Source organism: Ochotona princeps, chromosome 27 (genome assembly GCF_030435755.1).
Source record: "Ochotona princeps isolate mOchPri1 chromosome 27, mOchPri1.hap1, whole genome shotgun sequence".
In the NCBI taxonomy this organism is placed as follows: Eukaryota; Metazoa; Chordata; class Mammalia; order Lagomorpha; family Ochotonidae; genus Ochotona; species Ochotona princeps.
This window is the reverse complement of record NC_080858.1, coordinates 8,990,558-9,011,953: the sequence shown is the minus strand read 5'-3', so window position 1 is coordinate 9,011,953 and position 21,396 is coordinate 8,990,558. Positions and strand designations below refer to the sequence as shown.

General features: G+C 44.2%; 1 protein-coding gene across 1 annotated transcript in view; it reads right to left on the bottom strand.

The window, feature by feature from the left end:
* Positions 1–10,733: 10,733 nt before the first annotated feature.
* The window catches only part of LMNTD1 (lamin tail domain containing 1), a 166,897-nt gene continuing 156,234 nt past the window's right edge, over positions 10,734–21,396 (bottom strand). The window contains exons 15-18 of the mRNA XM_058655675.1: positions 20,395–20,490; positions 17,811–17,939; positions 12,224–12,341; positions 10,734–10,902 (exon numbers count right to left, since the gene is read on the bottom strand). The gene's annotated coding sequence lies outside the window, so the exon portion shown is untranslated. The remainder of the gene's footprint in view (positions 10,903–12,223; positions 12,342–17,810; positions 17,940–20,394; positions 20,491–21,396) is intronic.

The window sequence follows — 21,396 nt, the reverse complement described above, 5'->3', positions numbered from 1 at the left end:
GTAGGGAGCTGGATCCAAAGTAGAGCAGCTGGGACTTGAACCAGTGCCCATATGGGATGCTGGAACGGCAGGAGGCAGCTTAACCTTAACCTGCTATGCTACAGCACCAGCCTTGATGGTCACTCTTAAGTATAAACCACAATGTAACATGCATTATAACTCTTGATTTCACTTATGGCAATAAATATGTTGTCCCTGTTGTGCTCCATAAATCTTTAAGTACTACATTACAAGAAGGGAGAGCAGTGTAATGCACTTTTATGCTAATTATCAGAGTTCTGGCTTTAGCAGAAACCTAGTGCAGCTGTACGGTCTGTTATCCTTGAGGCCTGTGATTCCCAACAGAAAACCTGCATCCAACCAAGGGTGCTTCGTCTAGCTTCTCCTCACATGCCTTCTCCTTTTTCATTCTCACAGCAATTCACATACACGCTGTGTCCAGACTTTCTACCATTCAGTCCTGGGGGCCTTCTCAGAAGTGGCAGCCCCCCTGAAACATTCCTCAGTTTCCTTAACCTAGAACTTCTTTAGCGCTCAAAGATGAATGCTTCGGGCATCACTCACAATGCTAATCAAAAATGTGCAAGGTCCTAGGCTCCTGCCCTGATTCTCCATTCAGCTGGTATAAAGTGGGCTAGGAATCTCTATGTCTAATAAAGCAGGTGATCCCAAACTGGTGCTCAGCTAAATGCTCTGATCAACAGCCATGCCCCTCCGGTCTTGGGGCATCCTCTTCCTTAAGTTTTGCCTCTTCCTGCCTGGCTCTTTCCCCCAGGGACAAGCATCTAAGCCACGAACCAACGGAAACAGCAGGGGGAAAAACAAAGATAGAAGCTCTGGGGACTCCAGGCTCACTCTAAGACAGCTAAAGCCTAGGCTGGCACTGCTCAGCTCTGCTGGGAGGCCACACCCGCACGGCTGCAAGACGCTTCTGGTCTGCGGCATGAGGACCACGCTCACCACTCACGAGACCGCGCTGCTGCAGATAGAGGCCCTAGTGAATGCTGAGAAGTGAAGGAAACAAGGACCCCTCTGAAAGCCACATCATCATCCCGGGAGTTGACAGTTGGATCGAGGAATCAACTGTACTTCTTGTGATCCCACAACAGGCAGTCACACCCACCTCATCCCCTCATTTAACACCTGTGGCCTGTGACTCAGAATTTTGCCATTCCAATGAGCCAGAATGTGTCCGTGGCTTTTTCACAGTCTCAGGTTACCCTGCTCTCAGTACTCCATTGATCACGCCAACTCACACCCCAGCACTCCAAGGAAGAAGATCTCACCATTCACTGTTCAATGGGAGGGGCCTCTGTGTGACACCGTTCTCCTGGTTGGTGGCTGGCCTTCTGTACGTCTGCCTAAAAAGACCATTGCTTCCCAACAACCTTTTTTCTCCTGTGGGAAGCTTGTGGGAATGAATAGGTGCTATTTGGCTTACCAACGCTTTATCTCCTCCAGACGCTGATTTCATTAGACATCATATTTCTCTGGTGCGTATCTGTTTTCTCCGTAGCTCTCAGCACACAGTGGATCGTCTGTACATAGTTGTTGAAGGGAATATAATTGCAATGAAACTTCTGCTCCATCTTTTTCCTAATCACTTGATTCGTGTTGAGCTGATTGCCTGGATCATTTCTAGCGGAATATCCTGGCATCATCTCAAAGGCTCGCCCACAACCAAACTCCCCGTCGCACTCCTCAAACCGGCTCCCTCTCAATTCTGTGATGTTATCTAAGTGGCGTCACAGACCTTCACAATATTTAGACCTGGAATAAGTAAATCTTTTTTTTTAAAGAGTATTTATTTATTTATTGTCTTTTTTCTTCTTTTAAAGAACATTTAGATCTGAAAAATTAATGCCATCCACGCTCAGATCTGAGATAGCCTTCTCTAATCACGCTTCCTCGCTATTTGGTTCCTCTCTGCCTCTTGGTCATTGCTTCCTTCATGGCCACATTTTCTGGAACAGCTTCTTCATACCTTGTCTGCCTCCTGGCTCTCTTTTCAATTCAGGCCATATGTAATTGCCAAATTAGCCTTCTGTGAGCATGTCTTTCATCATCATCAAACACCCTGTACCTACTCTGTCTAGGCAGCCCGCAGACAAGTTATCTAGTTTTAAACTGCACAGAGTATAAGCTGAGGACCTAATGAACACCTGACCATGATAAGTACGTTGGAAATTACAGGGGCAGATGCTCACCAGGCTCACTAAATCTTCACTCAGGCTTAATCTTGCTTACAAATATTGACTAACGTCTTCCACCCAGCTGAATCCAGTCCAACCCCTGGGTGCCCAACCTTTAAGAACATTGTTCATCTTGCATCATCCTGACCCTGTGACTTTGTTTCCCAATTTTTCAAGATGGACATTCTCCTCTCCTTCAGCAGATACCATCTCCATTCCTCTCCCGCCGAGCAGTTTGCTGTTTGTCTTTGCTAAAATTCCCTCTCCTTGGACATCTAGTACAAGCCCTACCTGCTCTACAAAGGCTTTGTTGTGCTCTTTCTGATCTGCTTCTCTGTTCTTTCATGTGGCTTAATTGTGTCTCCCCCAAGTAACGTGTAAAATCCTAGAGGCAAGAGCCCTATCTGAGGTGTGGGAACCCCACCCACCCATGCAAGCCTAGTTCACTGCAATTACTCAATAACTACATGAATGCCCATAATGTACTTATCAGCAAGGTAAACACGATGAAAGCAGTGTTTGAGGAAGATTACAAGGGCAGCTACAGGCTGCAAGATCAGGAAGAACAAAGACCTCGGGGAAGGCGTTTCGCGGATGGCCATGACAGTACACTGAGGCAGAGAGCATGGTACACTCGCTTGATTTATGAGTCCCATGAGCTACAGCAAATCTGTCACTCTGGGCAGACATAGTAACGACCTAACAGATACCACTTGGAACACTCCTATGAGCCAATCTGTATACGTGTATTTCAAGCAAGCAAATGCCTTGTCTTGTTTGCTCATCTTCACTGCTCCAGCAGTACCCCAGGCCACCAGGGTCACCCCATATCTTCACTGCTCTGGCCGTACTCAGTCACCAGGGTCCCCCATGGGGGAACAGTTAGCTGCTAACAGGTCTCTTTGCTTCTGCTCTGACTCCTCTGTAATCCTTTCTCCATGGGGCAGCCAGGCTGCTGCTTTTAAAAATGCCTAACGGATCAGGTTCTCATTGTGCTCCGAATAAAATTCAGAATGCTTTAAGCTATTTCATGATGTAGTTTTTGTCTGTTCCTGACTATAGCACATACAACCCTCATCCTCACTGGGCTTCAGGAACCTCCGCTACCTTTGTGTTCTCCATACACAAACAGCTCCCTTTCCCTAGGGGCTGTGCTTGCTGCTTTCCCAGCAGGTTTCCGTCTCATGTCACAGATTAATATCGCTGTGTCAGTGAAAGAGACTTCCTACACCCAGGCTAAGCCAGAATGCCCCCCCGCATACCTGGCCTTCTTTTAAAAATGTGTTACCTTGCTTATTTGAGAGGCAAGGACAGACAAAGACAAGAATGAAGAAATCCTGGGCCCAGTGCGATGGTTCAGTGGTTAAATCCTCACCTTGCAAACACACGGATCCCATAGGGGCGCCACTCGTGTCCCAGCTACTCCACTTCTTGTCTAATTCCCTGCTTGTAGCCTAGGAAAGCTGTAGAGTATAGGCCAAAGCCTTGGGACCTTGCACTCATGTGAGAGACCTGGAGGAAGTTCCTGATTCAAGCTTCAGATTGGCTCAGCTCTGGTCATTGAGGCCACTTGGGGAGTGAACCAGAGGATGGAAGATCTTTCCCTTTGTCTCTCCTCTCTGCATCTGGCTTTAAATTAAACAAACTAGAGGGGAAATCAATGAGGGGAGAGAAGGGCCCTTGGGGAGGGGCACAGGTAACCCCAGAGCCTATTGAACTGTTTCATAAAACGAAATAAAATAAAATGAAATAACCCTATAAAAAAAAGCTCAAGCCTCAGCGAATCCAAACATTATCCTATATTATAGGCTTTAAGAGGAGCCTATCTTAGTTAATGTGATAGAGTAATACGATTTTTAATTATTCATTCATTCAGTGTTTACTGAGTACTTACTATATGATAGGCACTCTTTTTCAGTACTTGAACGCATTGATGCTTGTAACAGGTAAAAAAAAAGCCTCAGATCTTTTAAAGCTGACATTCTTTTTTTTTAGATTTATTCATTTTATTACAGCCAGATATACACAGAGGAGGAGAGACAGAGAGGAGGAAAGGCAGAGAGGAAGATCTTCCCTCCGATGATTCACTCCCCAAGTGAGCCGCAACGGGCCGGTGCGCGCCGATCCAAAGACAGGAACCTGGAACCTCCTCCGGGTCTCCCACGCGGGTGCAGGGTCCCAGTGCACTGGGCCGTCCTCAACTGCTTTCCCAGGCCACAAGCAGGGAGCTGGATGGGAAGTGGAGCTGCCGGGATTAGAACCGGCGCCCATATGGGATCCCGGGGCTTTCATGGCGAGGACTTTAGCTGCTAGGCCACGCTGCCGGGCCCTAAAGCTGACATTCTAAAGCAGAAGTTCTCATACTTCTTCAGCATTCTTTTACATGTTCAAAAATGGTTTACTGCTTATTTATGCATTCATTTTAAAAAGATCACATGTTATTTTAAATAACTACCTGTTTCAAATTACTAAGGAATGACCTTTTGGATGCATCTTTTTTAAAGGATATTTTACTTTATTTCTAATTGGAAAGGCAGATATACAGAGAGAAGGAGATATAGAAAGATTTTCTGTTTGCTGGTTCACTGCTCAAGTGGCCTCAGTGACCAGAGCTGAGCCGATCCAAAGCTGGGAGCCAAGAGCTTCTTCCAGGTCTCCCACGTGGGTGAAGGGTCCCAAGGCTTTGGGCCGTCCTCGACTGCTTTCCCAGGCCACAAGCAGGGAGCAGGATGGGAAGTGGAGCAGCCAGGACACAAACTAGAGCCCATATGGAACCCCAGTAGATGCAAAGCAAGGATTTAACCACTAGGCAATCATGCCAGGCCCTTGAAAACATCCTTATGATATATAATTTGTATAACACACCATTCTCCATGTGAAGTGCATGCTCCAGTGACTTTCAGTATGTTCACAGAACTGTGAAGCCACCTGGGGCAGACCAGGTACCACTTGCTTTTCATGCTTGACTTATTTCACAACAGGTACTGTTCTCCAGATTCACTCCTGGTACCCCGTTATTATCTCTGTATGTGACTGAATGGTATGCCACGGCCACATTTCCTTTATCCATTCATGAATTGCTAGGGTGACTTAGCTATTGTGAATGGAGCTGCAAGAAACATGGAAGCCCAGCTCCATAACCCCCTGGCTTTTCAGAAGTCCACACTTACATTACCCCAAACTCATCTTGTCACCCATCCACTGATATTCATGAAGTTGCTCTGTTCGTGGTTTGTGTGACCTGGAAAGAGTTCCCTCCCCTTTGGCTTGTGTCTGAATCCCCTTCCCTGTCGGAGCTGCTCTTGCCAGTCTGGCCTCTCTTACCCTCACCTTGGGGCCTCTGCACTTTCTGTTCCTCCTGCCGGGAAGCCTCTTATCCCAGATAACCACCTCCTCACCTCCTTTGATGCTTTGCCAAAATGCCACCTTCTCAGTAAGGTCTTCCCTGAGCACCTTACTTTTTTTTTTTTTTAAACCAACTGCTATTCTAGAACATTCTATTGACTTTATCTGCATTTCTTTTTCCTTAAAACACATTACCATCTGTTACACAATACGTTTCACTTATTTATTTGTTCACAGCCTGTCTTCCCTGAACTAGAAATCAAGCTGTACAACAAAGCTTGTGTCTGTTTTATTCACCAAGGGTTTCTTTCTCATCACATGAACACAGAACAGATAGACACTCAACAATATTTGTTACATTAAAAAATTGTAAGAATCTTGGGCCAGTATATTGACTCAATCAGCTAACCCTCCACCTCCAAGCACCGGTATCCCATATGGGTGCTGGTTTGTGTCCCAGCTGCTCCACTTGCAATGCAGCTCCCTGTTCGTGGTCTGGGAAAGCATAATGCCTTGGGCTCCTGCTCTCACCTGGGAGACTCAGAAGAAGCTCCTGGCTCCTGGCTTTGTACCAGTCCAGCTCCAGTCCTTGTAACCATTTGGGGAATGAACCAGCAGATGGAAGATCTCTTTTTCTCTCCCTTCAACTCTGCCTTTCATGAAAAATAAAGTTAAAGATAGGCTTGACATAACAGATTTTGTCACTATTAGATATCGGAGTATGAATTCTTCTGATCTTATATGAGAGAAAATACCTAACTTTCTTTGAAGCTGTTTTGCATATTTCTTGTTTTTGCCTCATAGTTCAGGAAAGATTGGTCTACAATCAGTTTTAGCAAAACAAAAAAGTAAAGCTCAATAACCAAGTGAATTTTCCAAATGGAAATTTGTTGTGACATACTCTTAATATATTACAAAACCAAAGCACATATAACACAATTAATTTTTGAGTGTTTGAAAAAATCAACATTCAGGAAATAGAGCTAAGAAGGAGAAAAAGTCGGAATCTTTGTCTACCCACAACCGAGGATGTGTGCCCGTGTGCAGGCGTGATGCAAGGCTGCCTTGTGTGTGCCCTTACCCAGGCTGAGCGAATACCACTCTGACAGTGATACCATCCTTGAGGGTTGGCAGCTCTCAGCTAAGGAAGGTGCTGAGGCCTGTTTAGCTATGATGATGTCCACAAGTCATTTGTAATGAATGTTAAAGCACTTCATTCCTGAGTTCAATTTAAAATTATCAATTCACGTTCAAGGTTAACCCAAGTATAAGGGTTCTGGCATATGCTCTTCAAACTATTATTATTATTTACAATTTGAAAGGCAGAAAAAAAAGATAGATGCCAGTGTGTCACTCTTCTGGCACTGAGAGAATCACAATGAATAACCAGAACTTAATTATTCATGATGTGTATGAAAACAGTGGCATCTACTCCTACAAGGTTTTTGATTCCAGTTTTAACCGCTCTTGTGATACATTTCTATTTTTGTAGCATGTCTGTTAACTTCACATTGATGAAAACTCATTATTTTCCCCTGGGGGGAAAAAAGTCAAGATAGATCTTTCATCGCTTAGTACATGTCCCCAAGTGCCCAAAACAGCCAAGACTAGGCCAAATTAAACCTGTGACCCAGAAACTCTCTAAGCCTCCCACCTGCATAGCAGGAACCCAAGTATCTGAACCATCTCTCCCAGGATGCACAATAGAAAGCTGGAATCTGAAACAGCCACACCTCAAATCACGGTGCTCTGAAATAGGATGTAGACATCTTAACCATCATACCAAAGGCCTACCCATTGCTTTGCTAAGCAGGAGGTGTGCTCAGTTCTCATGGGAGTATATTATACATGTGATTGTCCTCAGTTATCTATGTCTCAAAGAGAAAAAGACTGATCATCATTATCTGGTTCTTTCTATAATAAAAGTCAGAATGCTTGCAAAACAAAGAAAAGCTTTGAAGCTATTAATAGAAACAAACTATCAAACATCTTTTTCAGATATTTCTAGAATGAAGCACTGAAAACCATCCATCATGAATGTGGTTTCATAGGGCTAGAGGTAGGCTGTCGTAATGCATACAAGCTCACAGAGTGATGTATGAACTCATCCAGCTGCAAATGGTGCAGTGTTACACACTGACACATGAACACATGAAACACAATACTCAAAGATAGGTTGCTTCCCATTTTCTTTTAAATCTAAGCATTTACAAAGCACTATTTTGTAAGGCAGTTTGGGACTGATTTAGTTTTGCTACCGTGTCTATACGAAAATGGTTCCAGTAGTTATTCTTTTTCCTTGCGTGCTGTTTAGTATAGAATTGCTGGCAACCTTGCCTCCTGTATACAATCTCATTGGTGTGAATTAAGGAAGGAAAGATGGATAGTGTTGCTGTGGTACTCAGATCAAGTACTATAACTAATAAGCAATGAAGATGTACATCAATAGAGACATGAATACAAATTCTCATTGGCAATACTGAAAAGCATATGTAGTTTTAAATGGTAGTATACTGTGTCTCTCACTTGAGCCTTTGTGCTCGGTCCCTAACTGATGCAATGGTTATTTTTTTCAAATCCATCACATGTACTATTTTAAGGATCCGATTGAATGGGGGAAACCTGGCTCCTGGCTCTGAATTGGCTCAGCTTCCAGCCATTGTGGTTATTTGGGAACTGAACCACAGGGTGGAAGATCTTTCCCTTTCTGCCTCTTGTTCTCTCTGTGAATTTTCTTTTCAAACAAAAATAAATAAATAAAAACTTAAAAAAAAAAAGTTCAAAATGGAATCTACTTGTCGAACCTCATTCGTCAGTAATTATCCCCTTTCAGGTGCCTTATTTGAAGCTATGATTTTCTTTCATGTGTGTGTGTGTGTGTGTGTGTGTGTGTGTGTGTGTGTTTGAAGATTTGTTTATTTCTATAGGAAAGGCAGATGTAAAGAGAGGAGACACAGAGAGAAAGATCTGTCTGCTGATTCACTCCCAGTGACCACTACAGTCAGAGCTGAGCTGACACAAAGCCAGGAGCTTCCTCCGGGTCTCCCATATGGGTGCAGGGTCCCAAGGTCTTGAGCCATCTTCCACTGCTTTCCCAGGTCACAAGGCAGGGAGCTGGAAGGTAAACGGAGCAGTCAGGACACAAACCTGTGCCCATATGGGATCCCAGCATGTTCAAGGTAAGGATTTAGCCACTGGCTATTGTGCTGGACCCATGTGCATCTTCTTTTAGAAAGGCAGAGAGAAGACAGAGGGACAAAGAGAGATCTTCCATCCACAGGTTTACTTCCCAAAGGCTTATAACATCTAGAGCCATGCTGAAACCAAGAGCTCAGTCCATGCTTGCCATGTGAGACGCAGACATTCCAGCACATGAACCATCACCTGCCTCCTCCCCGTGTTCAGCAGTCACTGTGACTTAGCAACCTGTCCTCGCTCCACTTCCCACCCCAGTCACGTTAACGACTGACTTTCCCTGCAGGTCTCATACAGATTTCTGGAAGGTGAACCTGGATAGGCGAGACAGTTGGTTAGGGCTCGCATGCCAAACAACCTCTGAGTAGAGCAGTTTATCTCAAACCCGAGGTATCAGGATACATAATGTGCAGAGAATCAATCCGAGGGCTAGGCATTTGGCGTAGAGGTCAAGACGCACACGAGCCGTGGGGAGAGGAGGAGCGGGCTGGCTTCAAGTCTCAGCTCCCTTTTCAGTTCCAGATTCCTGCCAACGCACATCCTCTGAGGCGGCAGGTGATGGCTCACGCACTTAAGTCCTAGCCACCGTCTTGGGAGATCCTGACTGAATTCAGGACGGTCTAGCCTTGGCCTGGCCATTACAGGTATTTGGGGAGTGAAGCAGCAGACGGAAGCTCTCTGTCTCTCACTCTCCATCTGTGTCTCTCAAATAAAATGAAAAGAAATAAATAACCAATTTTAAAAATCGGGAGAGGGGCCCAGTGCGGGAGCCTAGTGGGTAAAGTCCTCGCCTTGCACGCTTGGGGTTCCATATGGGCACCGGTTCATGTCCCAGCTGCTCCACTTCCCATCCAGTTCCTTGCTTGTGGCCTGGGAAAGCAGTGGAAGATGGCCCAAGGCCTTAGGACCCTACACCTGTGTGGGAGACACAGAAGAAGCTCCTGGCTCCTGGCTTTGGATCAGCTCAGTTCCAACCATTGCAGCTACTTGTGGAGTGAACCAGCAGAACACCTTTGTGACAACTGTATGAATATTGTTTCCTGTATCCTGCTGCATGTAAGCTCCAGAAGACATAACCGTCCCCAGTTCATCGTTGTGGCTTCCACAGAGAGTAGCCCAGCCACTACACTGAGCAGATCCTCAATAAAACTATATTACTTAAGTACTTATGTAAAAATACATGATGTACTTGTGTACCTAGAGGGTAACTGAATGGAAACCTTGTCCCTCCCAACAAAATGCTGTGACGTGTAACCCGCCCGGGGTTTTTCATGACAGTTTGTTAATCATATTCAGAACAATCGTTACACAAAAAATAAGAGTTGCGCTGTCTTCATGTGGAATGCTGGGCGGAGGGGGACAAAAACCCAAGGCAGGGGTGGGGGGAGTCTGTCAGCTTACTTTTTTCTTCATGGTGACTTTCTATTGGAGAGTACACCAGGATGAATGCTCGAGTCGGCTCTGTTTCAGTCTACCGAAATACTAGTTTATGAGTTCATGATCACATACAGAAGCAGCTCTGAGGTCCTTATCTAGTGATGTTTTCAATGCAGTAGAAATGTGCTTTCGTGGTGGGGCGGGAAGGAGAAAGCAAGCTTCTTCCAGAGCTCAAAACCACATTTCTAGTCTAATTCTGATCAGACCAGTCATCCAGAGGGGCCACCTGGAGATGGAGACGATATTTTCAGAAAAAAAAGATTTGCCAGCGAATGCTGTGAGGTTTTTTTTTTTTTTTTGTCTGTATAATTACTTTCTCCCTTCATGACCTCTTTTGGATGGTGTTGCTAGGTAGTAGCCTTAGGCTCATCTAAACAAAGCGTTTCACTTTTTTCCTGGTCTTTTTTTTTTTTTTAAAGATTTATTTTGTTTTTATTACAAAGTCAGATACACTGAGAGGAGGAGAGACAGAGAGGAAGTGGAGCTGCCGGGATTAGAACCAGCGGCCATATGGGATCAAGGCGAGGACCTTAGCCACTAGGCCACACCGCCAAGCCCTTTTTCTGGTCTTTAACAGTATTCCTTTTATTCTGTTTTTCGTGTTCTTTTTTCACTAAGTTCTAAGTTTATGCGTTATGAGATCTCTCCATTTTTCAAACACAAATGACCCTTGACTGTATTTTGTCAAACATACTTTTGATATGTGTACATTTCTTTTAGCAATGATTCTTTCCTGAAAAGGACACCAATAAAGAGAAGTCAACCAAAAATGGAAAATGCTCATGTAAAAATCTCATTTTACTCTCAAATCACTTATCAAATATGAATGCTTTCACCCCAAATGAAAATATTTGCTTTCCCTGCATGACTACCTCAGTGTGGAAAAAAGGAACACAGCATTACTCGGTTAGGCACTTAGCTTGAAATGTTCTCAGCATACACATTGCTGCTTGAATTGCAAGACTTAGAGGAACGAATGTTGCCTGCCTGCACAGAAATTTTCATGGATTGTAAATGGCACGAATCCATGTTGAAATTAGATTAATCCTAGCTTAAGACATTAACAAATTAGAGAACTGAATATATTTCCTTTCTGTTGAAAGACATGTCAGGATGAAGTCTTCAGATCTGAGCACGTTATCTATCAATTTTAACCTCCTGAGTTGACTTGAGAAATTATAGAGAGTGTCTATGGGCAATGTATTGCTATCCAGAAAATGTAGGCTGGTACGGTGTGTCTCTTCAATCTTATACATAATACATGCTCACCATAAGCATCAATTTATATCCAGCAAGTCTTTGTTGCAAGGCATCCACATAACTTTACAAACCACTGTGCATTTTCCATAATGAAAACGTTAATAGTCCAAATGGCATTCTCTTTCATCACTGCATGCTCTTGTTGTTGCAGATGAAGCAATGTGACTCATATTCGTCAACTAATATCATCAGAGAGCCCTTTCGGAGTTTCACTATCACACACTGTCGGGGCATTGCTCGTGTAGGAATCAATGAGAGTTAACAATATGTTCATAGACAGTTACCCTGTACTCGAACATTCTTCTTAAAAAAAAAAAAAAAGGAAAAGAAATCCTGTTTCAGAGAGAGCAGGAGGCTCACCAACTAAGATGCTTTTTGGGGCAGCCATGTTCTATACCGTCTTCAGCCAGGGGCTTTTCCAGGTAGACCGCGAATCACGTTGCAGCTGCATAAAATCAGAAGCACAGCTAGCAAGCGAACCTTGTCTTCACCTTTCTCGCTCACATGTTTGGAATGGAAAGACGTGCTGAAAGATGTTTCATTTCTAGTTTGTTCCCCAATGGGAGAATTCTCTTTTGGACACTTAGAGCAGTCTTCAGAAATTAGGTCTCCCTAGTATCTCCTTATGCCACAGGCTCCTGACCTCTGGTGCTGGGGCTCCTAAGAGGAACTCCATTTTTCCTCTCCGGCTTCTCTGCTCCGCTGCTCGTGGGATCCGGGCAGAACGGATAAGCCCACACCAACAATAACAAGGAAGATAAACATGAGAAGACAACCAAGTTGCAGGTACTTACCAGAGGCGAACTGAGAATACAAGCCTGACCCACTTGAACACCCATCATTTTCTGAGAAGAATCATACAGCTACGAGATAGAAATAATTGTTCTATCACTCTTCCAGCCTTCCCGCAACCTGTGCAAAACCAGGGAGAGCAAATTCTGCATGTCTTCAGTCATTTCAGCACTGCATTTGCTCCCGCTTCACACCTAGGGGGCATGTAGCGCGTGCTTTTGTCAGGACAAGCGTCATATCTGATGAAATCATTTATTCATTCAACAATAGTAACTTAACGTTTACTAAGTACCATTCACTATCTCAGTTTCTACGGATCCAGCAGTGAAAAATGAAAACAAAGCCCAAAGCCTGTACAGCAATCCCTGCCCGGCGTGGCTGAGTGGAAGAGGTGCAGTGCGGGGTTGCCTTGCAGACTTGCTGGGTCAAGTTGCTTCTGTGTTTTGATGTCTCTTTTCTTCCGCTCGCTGACCCCATCCCACTGCAACCTTGTGTATTGCCTGATGTCACTAAGGACTTACTGAATTGAACAACCATCGCTCTGAGCTATCACACAGGGGAGTCCTAAACTTAGGCAGCCACCAGGGGAGAGATACACCTCCGTCAGTGCACCTGTGTGTGACATCTAGCTTTGTTCTGGACTCCACTTCCTGCTAATGAGTACCCTGGAGGTGGCAGGCAGTGGCTCCAGGACTTGGGTCCCCGCCACCCACCTGGGAGAGCCCGCCCGACTGAGCGCCTGGCCCCAGGCTGTCTGTGTAGTCTTTGCTACTGTGAGCATGTGGGGAGTGAACCCGCAGGTGGAATCCGCTGTCTGTATGTCGTTGGCTTTCAAACAAAAGAAAATAATACACTTTTTTTAAAAAATAAAAAAAAAGAGATTTTGGGAAAAAAAATAATGAACAAATAGGGATGAGGAATTTTACCAAGGGGCAGCCAGCTATGAACAACGTGAGAGATGGTTTCACGACCTCATAGAAATCTGTCGGAAGGTGTTTAGACTGAGGACTCTGAAGCTTGCTCACCCTAATGCCAAGCGTGAATCTGTCCACACGGCTTCTCTCTCGTATTAAACTCACACTCATTACATGCTTAAAAACCAAAATCATTTTTACAATGGTTTGTATTCATCAGAAATGGACATGAGAGATTTCCAGCATAAAAATTTAGACACAGTTGTTTAAGAACATCATGTAGCTTCTAAGGATAGCAATATCATAGCACACGTATGTTATAATGATTTCAACCACATTCTTCCAAGAAAACAGCGCTTAAAAATAATCTGAGGGCCTGATGCAGTAGCCTAGTGGCCAAATCCTTGCCTTGCATGTGCCAGGATCCCATATGGGCACTGGTTCAAATCACAGCTGTTCCACTTCCCTTCCAGTTCCCAGCTTGTCCCCTGGAAAAGCACTAGAGGACGGCCCAGGGACTTGCAACCCTGCACTGGTGTGGGAGACACAGAAGAAGCTCCTAGCTTTGGATCAGTTTAGTTCCACCAAGATGTTGTTTGTATCCACTTGGGGAGTGAGCCAGCAGATGGAAGATCTTCTCTCTGTCTCTCCTTCTTCCTGTAAATGACTTTCCAATAAAAATAAATAAATCTTAAATAAATAAATGTAAAAAAAAATCTGATTTTACTTTTTGAATAAGGACTAAATATTTCAATGCAGGGTAGAAAAGGTTCTGGAGGTTATTCCTTGAAGTATTAATGGTAAAAATGATATGTCGTGAAACTCAAAGCTTTAAATTATTTTTAAGCTTTAGCAGTAAGATTACGAATCCTAAAAGTAGAAATTACTTCATTGTTTACTAACATCTGGTTTTGGGGATCCAGCCTCTAACATGTGGGCTTTTGGGGGACACCCAAACTGACATCAGACCACAGCAGGAGCCTAACAGCAGACCACCCCGACAGTCTGTCTCGATTTATCCCATCAAGGAGCCAAATATTATGTAGGCTTGGCCACAGGCCATAGCAAGTTCAGCCGTTTTTCCTGTGAAGCCAATGAGTAGAGCCAGGTCTCACAACATCCTCACCCCACCACCCCGCATCATGCTCCCTCGTTTCCCTGGCCTGGGCCCAGCAGGTTGTCTTTTTAAGTCGCTGCCAAAAGTGCTCTTGAATCGAGACTTTGTCCTTATCACCTTCGTCAAATAATAAGCGTTTATTCACTGAAAGGAGCCACGCTAAAAATGCTGCAATCTAGCATGAATAGAGTAGTGAATGCAGAGAGTTTAGAATGCTGTGTGTGTGTAAAAGCCAAGGGGCTGAGATGCACGGTCCCTGACGCCCTGAGAGCCTGCACTGCGTGTTGACTGAAGACATCAGCGAAGATAAGGCCTGACATTACAGGTTTGATTAATTAGTCATACCTACCCACTGCAGCTGCCAAGAGCCTCCAGGGAGAACGGAGCACTTAGTCACCCAACACATATTTATTGCGTACTATTTGAGGCTAAGCATTGGGCTGACTGACAAGCAGCCCCATGAGTGAGACAGGCAGCACTATGGGCCTTCCAAAGTGTGCAGCAGCAAAATGGAAGCGCACAGCCACACAGGAAGTGCTCGGGACAAAGTCCACATGTGACCCCTCGGAAGACAGCGAAGCACGGGCTCTCTGCATTAAAATGAAAACACCAGTGACTTTTCCAGGTTCTGTGACTGTTGTCAAAGGGCTATACTATTCCAACAACATAGGGGACATCAGTTGGGGGCAGGGGGAATGAGGAGAGTAGAAGGGGAAATCCATGAGCCTATGGAACTGCATCATGAAAAAAAAAAAAAAATATATATATATATATATATATATATATATATCCACATGCATACACACATACACATATTTAGGGGCAGGTGCGGTGGTTCAACAGGCTAATCTTTTACCTGACAGCATCCCATATAGGTGGTCTTGGCTACTCCACTTCTGATCCAGCTCCCTGCTTGTGGACTGGGAAAGCAGCAAAGACTGGCTCAAGGCCTTGGGCCTCTGCACCCATGAGAGACCTGGAAGAAGCCCCTGGCTCCTGGCTTCAGACTGGCTCCATCCTTTGTGTCCATTTGGAGAATGAACCAGCAGATAGAAAATCTTTCTGTTTTCCCTTCTCTTTGTCACTTCAAATAAAAAGAAGTAAATCTTAAAATCAGCTTGTTCTTTGTAAGATTTCCATTTACAAAAGAAATGCTTTTTTGCTGAAGATTTATTTAGTTTTATTGCAAAGTCAGATATACAGAGAGGAGGAGAGATAAAGAGGAAGATCTTCCGTCTGTTGATTTACTCCCCAAATGGCCACAATGACTGGAGCTGCCCTGATCCAAAGCCAGGAGCCTGAAGCCTCTCCTGGGTCTCCCATGTGGGTTCAGGGTTCCAAGCCATCCTCGACTGCTTTCCCAGGCCACAAGCAGGGAGCAGGCTGGGAAGTGGTGCCCATATGGGATCCTGGCACGTGCAAGGTGAAGACTTCAGCTGGCTAGACTACTATGTCAGGCCCAAAAGAAATGTTTTATTTTTAAACTAGCTTTAGATATTTGAAGGGTTTAAGATGTACATACCGTGGGAGGGCATGAAGACTGGGACGGGGGCTGGGATGGCTAGATAGAGAGGCACTCAACAACATCCGTGAGGGCTGGATGGTTGAGTTGGTTAGATAGAACTAAGCTTTAATACCCATTGACACGTACAAGAGCCAAATGGGATGGGGGACAGACTGGTCTTCTGCTACACATACTGGCAAACCAGGGTAGGGGGCGGACCTGGTGGGGGTTATTGTGGGTCGCCCCGACTAGGCTGCAGCTCCCACTGGTTTGTGTGAGGGCCGAGTACGTGCTGGGCCGAACCAGACTGGACTGCAACACCCATTGGTTCCAGTGCAACTCGGGACTGAAAACAGAACCAACCCAGCAATTGCAACCACCAGCTGATCGTGGTGATGGACTGTGCCGGGCCCTGTGCTTGCTAGAGCATACAAGAAACTAGTCTGGGAATACCTCAAAGTTTCTTTGGAGATCTCCCTAATCGAACTGCTGGACTCAGAACTCTAATCAAGAAAAGACAGAAGACAGAGCAGATCAATCATTCATCTCAGCTATATGTTGGCAGCGATATATGGGGCAAACGGAGACTTTATGATGGACCATATCAATCAGTGGACGACCTCATCGAGCGAAACTGGCAGCGATTCATAACTGCAGAACTATTAACACCACTCGAGCACATATCTCAGAGCATGCCCCACATCCGGGACTCGGGGTGGGCGGGAAACCGGGTGGGGCTTCCCCCTCAAAATCCCCCTTTACCTCAGATACAAGATGGAAACAATGTGGACATAATAGTATTACCCACTTCCCTATCCCCCTGAACCTTTTTTTTTTTCTTTCCTTTTTCTTTCTTTAACTGTAATTAACTATGTAAAGATTGTCAACAACACAATAAAATAGATTATTAAAAAAAAAAAAAAAAGATGTACATAAAAGTTGTGGAGCTCACTGTCCAGTGATTTTACATGTGTGAGCTAACAAGCAGATGACCTAACCTACTTGAGCCATAGTCTCCTTATCCAGGAAATGGAAACTTGAGTTGCTTTCCTAGGTTGGCTGCAAAATTCAATCATGGTTTTTTTAAAAAAAAAATTTTTTTTAGTGTTTATTTTTCTTCTTTGAAAGGCAGAGTACAGAGAAGGGGAGAGACGTACGGGAGCACGGACGCAGGCCCCACCTCTAGGTGCTGAGGCCATTAGAACTCCCAGAGTCAGGCTCAGGCTGTCCTGTCCTGCAGTTCTGAAGCCTAGCCTGTGGCTTCTTGGTTCCTACCCCATTCCTGCAATTCCTTCCCGGGAGCAACACCTACCAAGGTTGAAAAGCTACGCCAGTGCCTGGCTACTTCCCCCTCATCCCTGAACATCCCAAGATTCTCAAACTACAAAAGGCCCAGCCTGCTGAAGGACTGGCCAGGCCTCTGCACCATGATCCTCCTCCTCCTGTCTGCTCCTCTGTGGATTTATTCATGTTTAATCAATCTGACATAGCTGTGAATTAGTACTCCATTTCCTCTCGTTTCCATGCCTCTTTTCCAACATTCCCTTCATGGGTTCACTCTGGCTGAGTCAAGCCAGATCAGAAACCTGCAGCTCCATCAGGATCTCCCACATGGGTGGCAGGAATTCAAGCCTTAGCCAGCTTCCGCTTTCCCAGGCTAATTCACGTGGAGCTGGAGTGGAAGGGGTGAGCTGGGACTCCAAGGGGAAATCTGATACGGGACACCATGCAAACACTGACTTACCTAACTGCACCCAAACGCCCACACTGGAAGTCATAGTTCTTAAAGATGGCCCTCCATCCGTCTGACTGAGTTTGTTTCAAGTCTCTGTCATCCTTAGACTTAAAGCACAGTCATTTATGGCTTTTTGATCTCTGAGTCATCCGTCCAAGGGACACCTGGGCAGCAGCAGCCACTCTCAGAAGTGGCCGGGATGCACTTTGTTCAAGATCAGAGTCAAGCCAGTGATATAAAAAGGAAACTCGTATCCTAGGAAACCTTGACTATGAGCACTTAAATCATGGTCATTCTTCTAGACAATTAACATTCTTACCGGATTGGAAGACTCCAGAATTATAACCCTTCATACTCTCCTTTATGCATGTTGCACAGCCAACAGAATCCATCCAGAAACAAGCAAGAACAAATGACTCACAAATGGTGGGAATGGTTGATCAGCGAACTGAGGATAAAAAGAGATTTTTAAGAGAATCACCTGAAATTGCAGGGGATGCACACAAAAAGCTCATGGCTCAGTCACAATGTGTGTGCTACAATGGAACTCAGTGGATTCTTATAAACTTTTTGTTTGGAAGGAATGACATCCTTTGATTCATGCTTTGGAAAAATATGATTATCTTTATAATGAATGTTTTGGGGAGGAGGTACTAATAATATCCCAAGCCCCACACAAAGTACTGTATAGGTAGTTTCTATGATTCCCTCCATAATTCTTTAAGGTTGGATGACTGCACTGCCATATCCACTGTGCAATGTTAAGTGTGACAGCAAGTTTAATTCCACAACTTGTGTTTTTAACCCTTCTGTGTAGTGAGAGGAGGCAATGCCCCTCCTGGGAGCTGTGCTGCTGCTGGCAAGAAACGGGAGCAAGACATACCCAGAGACTGCCTTCCTCCTGGCCCACAGGACAGAAGCTAGGCAGGCAGCAGGTGCCATCAGTCAAGTGTGCTGAGCAGTATGAACAGAAGAATCAGTCTCCAAGGGCTCACTCAGGCTGTATTCCACAGTGAAGTTTGGGCTGTTGTTACACGGAATTGAGTTCACAAACCTATAATTCTTCAACATCCCAAGTTTCTTTTCCCCTTTCTTCTCTCTTTCCTCGCTCTCCCTTCTTCTCATTCTCCCTTTCTTTTTGCACTTAAATGAAGAATATGGTTAAGATGTCTGCGACACCCATATCCCATATCGCAGTGCCTGATGCAAATTGTGGCTCTGCTGCTCGTGTCAGCTTTCTGCTAGCGTGGGTCCCTGTCATCCACATGGGGGACTGCCATGCTGAGGCCCAAGATTCTAGCTTTGACCTGGTCCAGCTGGTGCAGGCATTTGGGGATTAACACAATGGATTGGATTTATCTCTCTCTACTTTTCAAATAAAGAAACAATGTTAAAAATAATATAGCTAGATTTTTTTCTGATCCCTGCTGCCCACCGCTTTTCTGGAATTCAAATTAGAGTCTGTTTGTTCATCACTAGAAGAAAGGGATTACTTTTTTTTTTTCCTGTTGCACAAAAGAAGAAAAAATATTTGCTGAAATTTGAGGTCAAGCTCCAAAATCCATTTAAGAAAACATCCAATTCAACCTCTTTTTCAGAAGGTGGTTTCAGTGTCCAAAACAGGCCTGAATTCAAATACCTACTGAAGCTTGTGAACATTAATCAATTCCTATCAAACAATTCTGAGTTATATAAAAGAAGTAAAGTATTCCGGGAATACATATATTCCATTTTCCTTTTGAACATTTGCATATTAACAGAAGTTCATTTAGGAAACAAATTTTATTCTGCCAAGCCCACAATATTTGAAAAATGATTAAAAACCCAAGTATCTATGTAACTGTGTCACATAATACAATGTAATTAATGAAGTTAAATAATAAATAATTAAAAAAAAAAAAAAATATATTTTGTAAAATCTCATATCTCAAGGGATTCATCCATCTTCCCCAAATTGTTACAACATGTGTTTTACTTCCACACCTAAATATCTAATTTGGGCCAACTTCTAGAATTAAAAACGAAGCCTTTAAGGCAAAAGGGGAAAAAAGTGACCAAACTGAAAATCCCAAGCAATGTGTCTCTGGGATTTGAAGGTTTGCTTTCTCATGGAGGAGCTTTTGACAAAATTAATTAATTAATAATTAAAAAAAAACAAGCAGAAACAAAACAAAACAAAAATGCATCACACAATATTATAGCTCCAACCATGTTCCAGGTGCTGGAGGAGTTTCTTTCAATAACAGATTCATGTTTCTGTCATTTTTGCAAGCATACAATGAACAGAGGAATTCAGAAGCTGAAGAAAATGGAGAAGTAGAAAAAAAACAGTTCAAGGTCTCCTTTGCAGACTCCCATCCAGCCACGGGGCCACTGGCGAGTCCACTGGCTCTCAGTAGCACAGCCCGCCGTCCAGTGACCTCAGCCACTCTTGGCTCTTGGCCACGCATGTGACTCAGCTCTTCCATGTTGGCCTCTCACTACCTGCTTATTTTTTTTTCCAAATATTTCTACTCATGACGCTCACTCACTTTCTCTTTGCCTCCTGGCTTTGCTTACTCATGGCTTCTGTTTCCTGTCTCCTGGCCCTCCACTTCTGCAATTACCCAGGGCTGACCCTCCCTGCTGTTTCATCCTCAATCGTCCCAGAGAGGACAGCACGGGCAGTCCTTTTGTGTCAGGTTTTATCTAGGCCATGTCAGCCTCTCTCTCATCAGCAGGGTCCCGTGAAAACAACGTGGCTCTAGGGAATCTCTCCCGAAAAAAATGGCTCTGGTGTTTTTCTGAAGACGGCCATGGAGCAGGCGGTGCTTGCAAGGCCTGCACACATCTTCCAACTTAACTGGGAATGAAATCAACGTATAGCATTTACACAGGGAAAACTACCTCATCATCATCCTCACCTCTATTTAAACTTGACAATTATTTTCTTCCCAAAGTGTCACTCGAGCTTGGCAAATAGTCTTCTTTGTACGGAATGGCTTAGGACAGGAGAAAATCTGGAATGAGAGACATCACCGTAGGGCACTCGGAAGCAGGGAAAGGAAGACACACAGGTGAGCGGAGGCAGGTGCGCATGGGAGCATCCGGCAGCTGATCTGTTCTATATGCCTCTGGTGCACAGCAGCTTCTACTACCAGGAAATGTCCCAGAGCTTAACCAAAACTTGGAAAACTGTTGTAAAACATATAGGGGCCTTCAGGACACTCATGCAGAACGTGTATTATGAAAAAAGGTGCATGGATTTCAAGTTTTCAAGTTCTTTTTGTCTCAAAATACACGTTTAACTCCATTGCTTCATTTTCAAAATTTGAAGTTCCTTCTGCTCAAATTCCATTTTATCTTCTTTCTCGACATGGCAAAAATATGTAAGTAAATCAGTTCTTTATAATATGTTAATAAATAATATTTATTCATAAATAATAAATATTGTAATATATTTTAATAATATTTATTTATAATACATATTTTAACAGGATGATAAGAGCTTTTCTAGTCATATGTGGACTTAAAGAAATGCAGTGGACCCGGTGCAGTAGCCTAGCAGCTAAAGTCCCCGCCTTGCAAGTACCGTCATCCCATATGGGCGCCGATTCTAATCCCAGTGGCCCTGCTTCCCATCCAGCTCCCTGCTTGTGGCCTGGAAAAGCAGTCAAAGATGGCCCAAAGCCTTGGGACCCTGCACCAGTGTGGGAGAACCGGAAGATGCTCCTGGCTCCTGGCTTCAGATTGGCTCAGTTCTGGCCATTGTGGCCACTTGGGGAGTGAATCAATGGATGGAAGATCTTCCTCTATGTATCTCCTTCTCTCTGTATGTCTGAATTTCCCATAAAACAAATAAGTATTTGAAAAAAAAAAGAAAGTCAGTATATAAAGTTATTGAGATGATCGTAGCCAAGTAAATG